This window comes from Euprymna scolopes, chromosome 2 (assembly GCF_053919585.1).
Source record: "Euprymna scolopes isolate OS-2025 chromosome 2, ASM5391958v1, whole genome shotgun sequence".
Classification (NCBI taxonomy): Eukaryota; Metazoa; Mollusca; class Cephalopoda; order Sepiida; family Sepiolidae; genus Euprymna; species Euprymna scolopes.
Window position 1 is genome coordinate 200,558,685 of NC_136483.1, and position 11,393 is coordinate 200,570,077.

Below are 11,393 nucleotides of genomic sequence, written 5' to 3' on the forward strand. Positions count from 1 at the left end.
TTCATTTACTCACATAAAGTTAATATACGAAAGTATAAATTTATGCGTAAACTTTAAGTATTTACTTCAAAAGTGCTCAATATGTAGGTAGAGCTAGTTAGTAAGTTCTCAAATATATATGGCGATTAAGCTACACTGAATATTCCGCGTTTCATCCACTCTAGGACTCTTCAGCCTGAAGACTCCTAGAGTGGATGAAACGCGGAATATTCAGTGTAGCTTAATCGCCATATATATTTTAGAACTTACTATATATATATATATATATATATATATATACATACATACTTTTATGGTTTTCTTGTAAATATTCCAAGAGAAATGTATTTCCAGTTATAGCAGGATAGAAAATAATATAATAATATAATATAAATAGTACAATAGCAAATATACTACATTTGCTGGATGCTCAATGATATTCAGAGCGTATATATATTTTTTTAAGTTCAATCATAATTTTTGAAAAGACATGTTCTTTATTTTCTCATAAGTATATGTTCCAGATCTGTTTCGTTAGCAATCTTCAACAAACAGTAAAAATATGTTATCACAGTATTTTTTTTAATGTAACAAACCAACAACAAGAATTACACTCTCGGAGACATGTTTTTGACTTTTTGTGATATATGTTTGGATATGTTTTTTTTTTTTGACATAGACTTGTTTGAAGAGATTATATAAGCTATGTTTAATTTCAGAACAATTTCCAAAGGTTAGTTGTTCTAAACAAGTCCTGGAGGTGACTGGTTCTCAGTAGACAGTTCTTGAGTTGGAAGCCACAGAGCAAAAGATTCTTCCCGTGTTGACGCGAAGAAAACATGCAAGGTTGCTAAAGAAAGGTTTAATTTTTATTGAGAAATTCTGGTTGATAGCAGAACATGAATTAATTTGATTCGTCAGTTTCTTTTATAAATAGAATCTCCCGATTGTGAGGGAACATATCCACTCATTAATCAAAAATATTGCAACAATATATATATATATATATATATATATATATATATGCATATATATATATATATATATATATATATATATATATATATATATATATATATATATATATATATATATATACATGCATATGAAAATAAAAACCAATAAAATCTTCAGAGAATAGAAGGGTCACCAGTTAGCAAGTGCGAAAACATGAGAAAAACAAAATTTTATAACAAAGCATTTTCATATAAATATTACTTTCAGTCATTTATGCAAACGCATTTTTGATGAAAAATGTTAGTAAATAGTCACAAGTCAAAATGTTCATAGTGTGAATATATGCGTATGTATGTGGGTATTCGGCAGCGTGGCATTGTGTATGTATGTTGGTTTACCTTATTCTTGTTAATGAGTGTATAGCTGTGAATAGAAATTTGTTTCTGTTCACGTGACTATTGCTAGTGTGTAGGAATATATGCTCAAGATGGAGAAAGCTTGTATGTGAGTCATTGAGTTCCTTCCAACTTGCCACCCGAAGAAACAAGGATGTTGTAGAGAATATGTTCTTGGGGTTCTGTTCAAGGTGTACTGGCTTGAGAATTCTGAAAAAAAAAATGATTTTGTTTTCAATATTGTTCATATTGTTTTCAATATTGTTGATCAGATTTTTAAAGTTCACATGTACACTCGTGAGCAAAAACAAAAAAATGGGCCAAACAAATTTTATATATTTTATTGCACTAAAAGCTATATTGAACGATTGAACAAGGAACTTAAACGAGACTAATAACACAGAACAAGACATTTACTTTGATAAATGCTTAGGATGGAATCGCATTCCCTTCTGATTTCTTTAAAACATCAATCCTTTTAGACATGCTCTCAGCCAAAATGGAGCACTGTGAAAAGGAGATGCTATTCCATTCACTTTGCACAGCTTCCCACGGTTTGTCATTGTTCTAAAAAGTTATTCCGACCAATGCACGAGATATTATGGACCAAATATTCTCGATTGGGTTTAAATCGGGGCTTTGACATGGCCAAAATGTTACATCAATTGAATTATCAGAAAACCATATTTTGTGACTTTAGCAATGTGTGCAAGTTATCATGTTGAAAAATAATGTTCTGGGATATTCCCAGCTTCTGGATACTTGGTAACAGTCTTGTTTATAACATTCGAATTTATTCCTTTGCATTGATTGACTTCTCACATCTAATAAGTTCCCCAACTCCTGCTGCAGTAAAAGTTCCTCATACCATTATCTCTCCATTCTCGTATTTAACTGTCGTTTTTATGCAATTTGGCGAAAATCATGCTTCAGTTCTTCGATTGCACCATTCAGGAGCATCGGAAGCATCACTAATAAGACAAAATCTTGATTCTATCTAACCAGAAAACATTCTTGAATCAGTCTGTCGCTTTCTTGCCATAATACAAGAAAAATCTCTTTTTATCATTGATTTTCTTCTTAGATAAAAATGGCTTTTTAGAAGAAAATCCCATTTCTTTCATTCGTCTAGATATTGTATATCTAGAAAGAATATTTCCAGCCCTGTTTTAATTCTTTGCTATTGTTAACATAAGTTTTCTTTCGATCCTTCAAAACATTTAATTTAAGCCTGTGGTCGTCTTTCAAAGTCGATGCTTTAAGGCGACCAGATCCAGATTTCCCTTTTACCAAACATTCGACTTTGAACCTTTGACCAATTTGCTTCACTACAGAAAGACATGTTTTCACATTTTCTTTTCTTAAAATATCAAAAATCTGCTTGTAAGTCATTTTGGACTGCCTTAATCCTGCAATTCGGTTTTTTATATCCTTGCCAAGATGCGATCTTACCATTTTTGGGATTAATTTTTTCACTTATTATTATATCCTATAAAAATAATGATCTACAAAATAGAAATTTTCAGTTAAAATTAACAAAAATTCATGGAAAAATATTGAAAAATCGATTTCTTCCTTCTTTCACTCTTGCCCCATTTTTTTTTTTTTGCTCATGAGTGTATGCATTACTTTTTAGAGTTTGGAATGATTCTCATTGATTTAAAATACTTTGATTTAACACTTTCCTGTGAAAACTTACTTGCTTTCGGGAATGAGGAGGAAAGTAAATGTTAATGAATTGGAAGAAGAAATGTTTAAACAAAAACAAACAATCAAAGTTTCGGAACTGGTTTTTGCCAAATACGCAATTCAATTCGCTTCACCAACTCGTCTGAACACAATTCACCAACACTGCATAATGCAATCTGCTGCCCTAACTCCTCATAACAATTTGCTGCATGGAGTACTGCTGCCACATCTGGGCAGGAGCTGCTAAAAACAGCCTATCCTGCCTTGACAGAGTACAAAATAAACTTCATGGTTTGGTGGGGGATGCCCTTTTCTCTTCTCTGCAACCTCTTTCCCACAGAAGAGACGTAGTGAGCCTGTCTTTGTTTTATCATTATTTCCATGGCAAGTGCTCGTCTGAGCTCCATTCTCTGGTCCCCCTCGCCAATCTTTTTCAAAAAACACCCGACTAGCTGAAACCACCGTCAATAATTTTCCCCACTCCTTATCTGTGCCTAAATCAAAACGTAGATTCCATGAACAAAGCTTCTTTCTTAGAACTGCACGCCTGTGGAACTCTGTTCCGCTTGCCTGTTTCCCTCCCGACTTCAACCTCGATGTCTTCAAGTCTAACACAAACAAATTCCTGATGAACTGCCCCCCTAAGTAATTACACTTTATCAATTCTCCAATACTATAGCTGTACTATCCCATTGATTACTGTACACACAATAACCCTTATCCCCGAGTGGCCATTGGGCCTTGATAAGTGGTGAACTCCATGTAAAAAAAAAAAAAAACACCACTGTAAATTGCACCTGGGCGAGTGCATTCTTTTACCCCAAGTGATGTTCAGCATGCACACGCTATTCTCGGGCGTTTCAGCCCATGCCTGTCACAGGAATCACTTCAAAGGATAATAAGGTTCTTTATCTTTATAACAGCAAAGTTTGATAGTCAAAAAATTGAGTTTTCATTAAAAAAACAATGACAACCACTTTTTACGTAATTTCCAACTAAAAGCAATATTATCTACTTAAAATTGTCATGTCGCAATTAGTTAAATATTATTGCATTTTTACATAAAACGTGTACTTTCACGATTCCATGACTGCATAAGGTCTACCACTGATTGTAAGAAAACGAACTGAGTTACTTCCCCTGACTTATGCTGGTGAATTATATATCTAAGTGAAAATGTGAGTGTGTGAGGACAATTGTTAACATATATACACAACAGATCTTTGATCTCCAGACTTGAATTTTGGTATATAGGATATTCAGACACATGTAAAACTATTTAATCGGCTTTCATCCGAAAAAAGGACTGCTGAAGGGTCTAAATTGAAAAATTGGTATGTGTGGATCATCGGATTTTTATCTATTTGTCAACCGTTTCACGACTGTGCATGTGTCAATCGTTCACATAGCAGGTTATTTAAGTTAAGAATAAGTAGGTTTGAAAACATTTTCTAAAGACGTGTCAAGCTGGTCCAATAGTTATCGTACTTGACTCACTGTCTTTAGGTTTTGGTTTCTTTCTCAGCTCGAGTAATTTTTTTTTTACTTACAAGAATTTATCTGTTTAGAAAAAAACATAATACTTGCATGCACGTGTTACAGTTTTTTTTTCTTTTCTTTTTACTTTTTTTTTTTAAGGAATTTAACATTACATTTAATACCTAAGGTATTTCTGCTTATAATAAATAAGAAATTTGCATTAATTAAAATATAAAACAATATAACAAAATATAGAACAAAACAAAAAAAAAAATGACCGTGGTATCTTTTACATCTTTGAAGCCTCAACAATCATTTAAAAATAAAAAATATTAAACAAAAAGGTGGTAGACCCCCCACCCCATTGCTGCGGTAACATTTATTGAATTTTGTTCTATTTTTTATTTTTAAGTCATTGTCGAGATGTCAATGACGTAAGAGATACCCCTGCCATTTTTTCTTGTTCTCACGTAACGCTCGACACTACTTGTTTTCGAACTGAATAAACATTTAAAAATAAGTAAAAATACTAAAAACTTATCCAGCTAGGTAGAAAAGTAACTTCTCTTGCCTTTGGTAACATTTATTTGTTAATAACAAATAAATGTTACCAATGCTTCTTATATTTTAGTGTTATATACTTGTTTTTTTTCTTGTTTTTTTTTTTTACCAATTTTCCATATCTCTGTGGATTGTAAAACCAAATCCATTTTTATATCAGAAAATGTAGTCGGAAAAAAAAAAAAGAAAACAAAACGAAGTAGTCAACAAAAGATTTAGCGTCCCAAATTCTTGTACGAAAAAAAAAAAATGAACGAATCTCTTAGTGAAATAGAGCTATCTCCCTCAGCATTATGACGAATTCTCAAAGAGCGCCGGCATTTTTATTTTTTAACTAGCAGGAGCGGAGGTGCCTGCGCAGTCAGTCGTAAACTATGCTTAAATATATTTTAATTCATGTATATTTCATATGTGGAACCAATTCTCTATTGAATTACTGATTTCAAAAGTTTTAAAAGAATGACTTTGATGTCATCAGCTAGAATCGAAACGAAAACATTTAGCGCTCTAGACGCATTTCCTACTATTTGAGCTATCAGCAGATAGATTAGAAAGATATAAAATTAAATCACTTCAAGCTGTGAATGAATTTGCGCATGTGCAAAAGTAATAGAAATATGTCGGCAAGTTGAAATGGACATTTTGCATTTCAACTTGCCAACATATTTCTGTACGTGTTATTCATCCATTCAAACAAAGAGTTTACCCATTATAAACCATCCTTGGTGTATGATTACTATTTCCTGTTAATTTCAGTGTAATATGACCAGTAGTTTAAGAGTTTATCGGTTAAATATTTACACACAGGCAAACATACATACATACATACATCTACTGTTTTATTTATATAAATTAAATTGCTTGGACGTGACTCAACCCTTCGGATTAGAATTCATATCACGATCAGACTGGCAGCGTTGCTGCCCAGGCATTACCTTCTATCTTTTGGGGTTGATTGGCTTATTATCAATCACTTGAGTACCCCCCCACACACACACACACTATCAAGGAATGCCGACAGGTATGGTGATGATTATTTTTGCATTTTATGAGCGTTGTCCCCTCCCGACCTTGTGTTACACTTTTCTCGGTGGAAAATGAATCAAATCCTCAGCATTCCTTGACACCATTATGATAACCTAGGGACAACCCTTCTTTGCCAGAAATGAGGTTAGGGTTCGATTCGATTCAAGGAGGTGTACTCTCGCAGACAGTACTTCTTCCTTCGAGCGGGTAATTATTTTATTGCAAGTTGCCTGAGGCGCCTCCCCTGGGAAATGCCGACGAATCCGCTTTTGGCTATTTTTAACCACCCGGGTAGGCAATCTGTCCTTCAAGTTATACTGACTTCATGTTTAATCTCACTGAAATGGGAAACCGATATATATATATATTTTTTGTACTTTAACAGATTTTAGTTTTTAGTTTTTAATTGCCGGTATTTTTTTTTTTTTTAATGAAAATCGCTCCCATGAAGCCACTTGATATAAGGCACTAACAAAAAAAAACAAAAAAACGCTATGTGTTATATGGATATATATCGTCTCAGAAAACAGCAATTCTTCTCTCTTTGTCACAAACATCGTTCATGGAATCTTAAGAGTCAATGACAAAATGAAGAAAGCGAAATTTACAAGGATGTTGGAAGTCAATCAAAAAATAAACTGTCTACTCTTATTGATATCGATTAAACACCAAATTTCAGATTGTAAAAAAAAAAAAATGATTGTTCAAGTTTTAACAGGGGGTTCAGTTTCCCCGTAAGTTTAACGTAAAATATTCCCTACATCTTGACACACACTTGAATTTTCAGCGATTTTTGTCTTAAACAAAATTATTTGTTTGCAAATAAGTTATTTGTATTCATCGATTACGATCTTCATCTTGATTATTATTTTCACAACGTTTCGGCCGATGTAATATCCAGCCTTCTTTACGTTCATGTTTCCGAACTTGGGATGCTCCTATCTTCGTATTCACCTTTAGAAGAGGGAGCCGTACGGAATTGCGAACAGAATCTTTTATTTTACACACGGAGTTTATTTTTCTCATTCTGTCAGCCATGAACATTTACATCGACCGAATCATTGTGAAAATAACAACCAATATGAGAATATTTGTCCGAATAATACAAATTATCAGTCCTCATCTCGAATTTCGACACAAATTCCTAACCGGAATTTCGAGGATGGTACATGTGAGCGTGTGAGTGCAATGAGTATTGGGGGGAGGGAGGGGATGTTAAGCTTACGTAGCAAAACTGCCCTATTTTTGTAATTCTTTGAGAATCTACTGTTCCACCGATATAGTAATTCGAGCATTTTTATAAAATGAATACAATAAATTAAAAAAAAAAAAAGAAAAAGAAGAAGGGTGTTAAAGAAGTTAGTTAATTTCTATTTCAGTCACGTAAATTATTCAGATATTTTGAAGGGGATGATGTAAATAAATTTTCGTAAAATAATTAAGATACCCCCCCTCGTGTGTGTGTGTGTGTGTGTGTGTGTGTGTGTGTGTGTGTGTGTGTGTGTGTGTGTACGCGCGTAATAAATAATAATAATAATAATGCAGAAGTGTAACTCATCTTGCCTTTGGTAACGTGTTTACTTTTTTTTTTACTTGTTATTTATTTTTTACCACTTTTTCGTTTGCTGTATATACTGCAAAATGCTCTTGAAAACTATTAAAGCATTCGAATTAGAAAAGCTGCTTAAATAACGAATTAGTTTTTGTGTACAATATTGGTTTGAAATTGGTACAAGAGAAACAGTCCATTGATGGCGGCCCACGGCCACGAATTCGGAACCAGAGCATATGAGCGAGAAAATTCAATATTGCAAAAATCTAACATGTTGCTTAAAAATTGATGTTAAAACTTGATAGAAAACGGAGTTTGTTTGTTTTTAATTAAATATCGCACTTCGCACTTGTAAGTGGATGAGAGAGCGTCACTGTTTCATTGCGACGTTGCAGTTGCATTCGATTAGTTCCCTTGCTTGTTGGGTGGCGCTTTTACAGAGGGTGGGAGGGACACCGTGGAGATTATTGTTTTCTTTCTTTATTTTATTTTATTTTTTATTGTATTTTATTTATTTATTTTTATCCAAGGACTTCCTGCTTATTTCGATAAATATGTGGGCGGGGCGGGGCGGGGCGGCGGCGGGCATTTTGTCTTCATGACTGCTGTGTGATTAAGGCAAGGGCAGATAACTCTCGTAGCTTGTCGACATGTGTAAAGGAAAAAAATTGTCCGAAATTATGACGGTCATTTCCTCCGTTATTTCTTCTTCTTCTTAAAGAAGTCTTGCTGGCATCTCTTCCGGTCAAACCTTGCGTTATTTACTTCCATTAATTACTGTTTTCTCCCAGAATAACTCGAAACAAAGATGAAGATACGACGGAGAATGTGGATACGACTGGCAGCCCTGATGGTCGCCTCGCTATTTGCGGTTCCTCTTCTCTTGTACCATTTAGATGATGGGAGTCATAAAATAAATTTGCACCCCAAAGACTTTATTGCTAAGGACGGTAACGGCCCGGGTCTTGATTACGGGGCCGGAGAGAACCTGGAGAATGCGATGAGAAACCCTTTGTTAGCCGATGTGAAAAACAATAACAATAGCGTTTTCCATACGAAAAAAAAATACGGCCCCGTCGCCGTTTTTAAGCGAATGGTTTTAGGCAACTATGAAGTAGAAGAAAAACGCCTTACCACGTTGCCCGGCGAAAACGGGGAACCTGTTTATACAAGCATGACTGAAAAGGCAGAAGCCGACGCTTCCATCAGGGAATACGGTTTTAATATGGTAGCCAGCGATAAGATCTCCATGTCGCGAACGGTCCCGGACACGCGTATGTCGGAATGCAAGTACTGGCATTACCCGGAGAAGCTGCCTACCGCCAGTGTGGTCATTGTTTTCCACAACGAAGGATGGTCCACGTTAATGAGAACTGTCCACAGTGTGATCAACACCTCGCCGGCTCATTTACTAAAAGAAGTCGTCATGGTTGATGATATGAGTGACAAACCTCACTTGAAAAAGAAACTGGAGAAATACATAAAAATATTCAAAGGTAAAGTGAAGCTTTATCGTAATGAAAAACGCGAAGGTTTGATTCGAACTCGGACTCTCGGTGCTCAATACTCCATAGGTGATGTTATTGTATTCCTCGACGCTCACTGCGAATGCAATCGTAATTGGCTTGTGCCCCTCTTGGCAAGGATTGCCTACGACCGTACGATCATGGCGGTTCCGATTGTAGAAAGTATTGACTGGGATAATTTCAGATACCGCCCCGTTTATACCACAAATCACCACCGAGGGATTTTTGAATGGGGCTTCCTCTACAAGGAAAGCAAAGTCCCAAATAAAGAACTTAACAAACGGGAGCACATTAGCGAGCCATATTGGTCACCCACTCATGCTGGCGGATTATTTGCGATGGATAGGAAATATTTTTTTGAACTCGGGGGATACGACCCTGGACTTCAAATATGGGGAGGAGAGAATTTTGAACTTTCTTTTAAGATTTGGATGTGTGGCGGCAGCATTGAATGGGTGCCCTGTTCGCGTGTTGGCCATGTTTACCGTAACCATATGCCGTATGGGTTTGGCAAGATCTCTTCTAAGATCCCCGTTGTCCTTCTAAATTATATGCGCGTTGTAGAAGTGTGGTTAGACGGTGATTTTAAAGAATATTTTTACCGGAGAGAACCTACTGTACAGGGTTATCCAGTCGCAAACATCAGTGACCAACTTACGTTTAAAAAACAGCATAAATGCAACAGTTTTCGGTGGTTCATGGATAATATTGCTTACGAGGTTTACGATAAGTTCCCACCCCCGCCTGCGAATCAGGCTTGGGGTGAGATCCACTTGAAGTCTAGCGGGAGCCTATGCTGGGACACTCATGGTCAACCCCCCGGAGGTGGTCCGATTGGAGTAAGTGGTTGTCACCATTTAGGTGGCAATCAATTGTTCCGGTTGAATGTCAAAGGTCAGTTAGCTGTGGGTGAACGTTGTATCGATGCCGTAAACGGCGACACTCTGCACGTGCAATTCTGTGACGTGCAACCCACCGGTCCTTGGTCATGGGACGAGAAAACCGGGTTGCTTCGTAACAAGGACCTCGACAAGTGCGCTGAGTCGAGTCAGGACGCAAAGTTGCACGTCAGACGGTGCGATATACAGTCCACAAACCAGCAATGGTCAATCAGAAAAATATGGTCATGGAAATGATCCTCTTTCTCATCATCATCCTCTTGAATTACATTTTTTGGGGGTTTATCTAAAATTTGACCTAAAATAAAAATACAAAACAATCTTTATGGTGCATGTACTCGTTACAGAACGAAAATGTCATATTCCAAAAACTACGTAAATTGATCAAGTAGGTTTTTATACAGAAAACCATTTTTTTTATTTATTACAATTTTTAGCTATTAATAGTATATCGTAGCCATTACAATGTTGATTTTAAGGTCTTAATTGAATTGTCTCCCTTTATTAAATATGGCGAATTGTGACGATCGTTTTCGCTTCATCATAAAATTTGATATTTTAATTAACTTAATCAATTCACGTGATTTTTGGTATATTGTTGTCCTATGATGATTACGTATTTCATAAATGTTTTTCTGTATTTTTTTAAAAAATTAGGTTGAATTCTGGATTTGCACCCTTCGTTTATTTTTAAAAAATTCTAAGTTTACTCAAGAAATACAGGAAATATTATCTGACATCTGTAATTTAATTTTTTTAGACATTTGATTATACCCTCCCTCCCTCAAGAAAATAAAAATTGACCCATTTTGCTTAAAAAAATTTTTTAAGAATATCAATTTTTATTATTAAATCTATTTTCACGGACCATGGACAATAATTTTATCAGTAATGAATGCACGCAACGGTAACTTAATTTTTATATTTTACATTGATTTTTTTTTGTTTGTATTGCCCCTGGAACTTAGGGTTAATGTTTGGCTTTAAGTTTTTTTTATTATTATTTCTTTCAGCACAGTAATATGTATTAACTATAAGTCCGGTTGGCAATATGAAACAAAAATGTAAACTATACTTGTTCGGGGGAGAAGGATGTTTCTTTTAATTCCTCATATTTTATTTTAGAAAAAAAATATTTAAAGTGAGCAACCCCTCTAAATCTCTGTATGTGCGAGTTATCGTTCTTGATCCGTGAGAATGGGCTTTTATTAAAAATTGTACCGGTAAATAAAATTAAACAAACGAAAAAAAGACCCAAAGTTTTATCAGGTTCAAGTGTAACATAAATGCTGTTGGAATCTTCCCTGTTTCCTTTCATTTTCGTGCACAC

General features: G+C 35.2%; 1 pseudogene across 1 annotated transcript; it reads left to right on the forward strand.

Moving 5' to 3' along the window:
* Positions 1-7,669: 7,669 nt before the first annotated feature.
* On the forward strand, positions 7,670-10,885 carry LOC145301756 (N-acetylgalactosaminyltransferase 7 pseudogene; annotated as a pseudogene). Its single transcript, XR_013873697.1, has one exon. The product of XR_013873697.1 is annotated as an N-acetylgalactosaminyltransferase 7 pseudogene (transcript).
* The last annotated feature ends 508 nt before the right edge of the window (positions 10,886-11,393 follow it).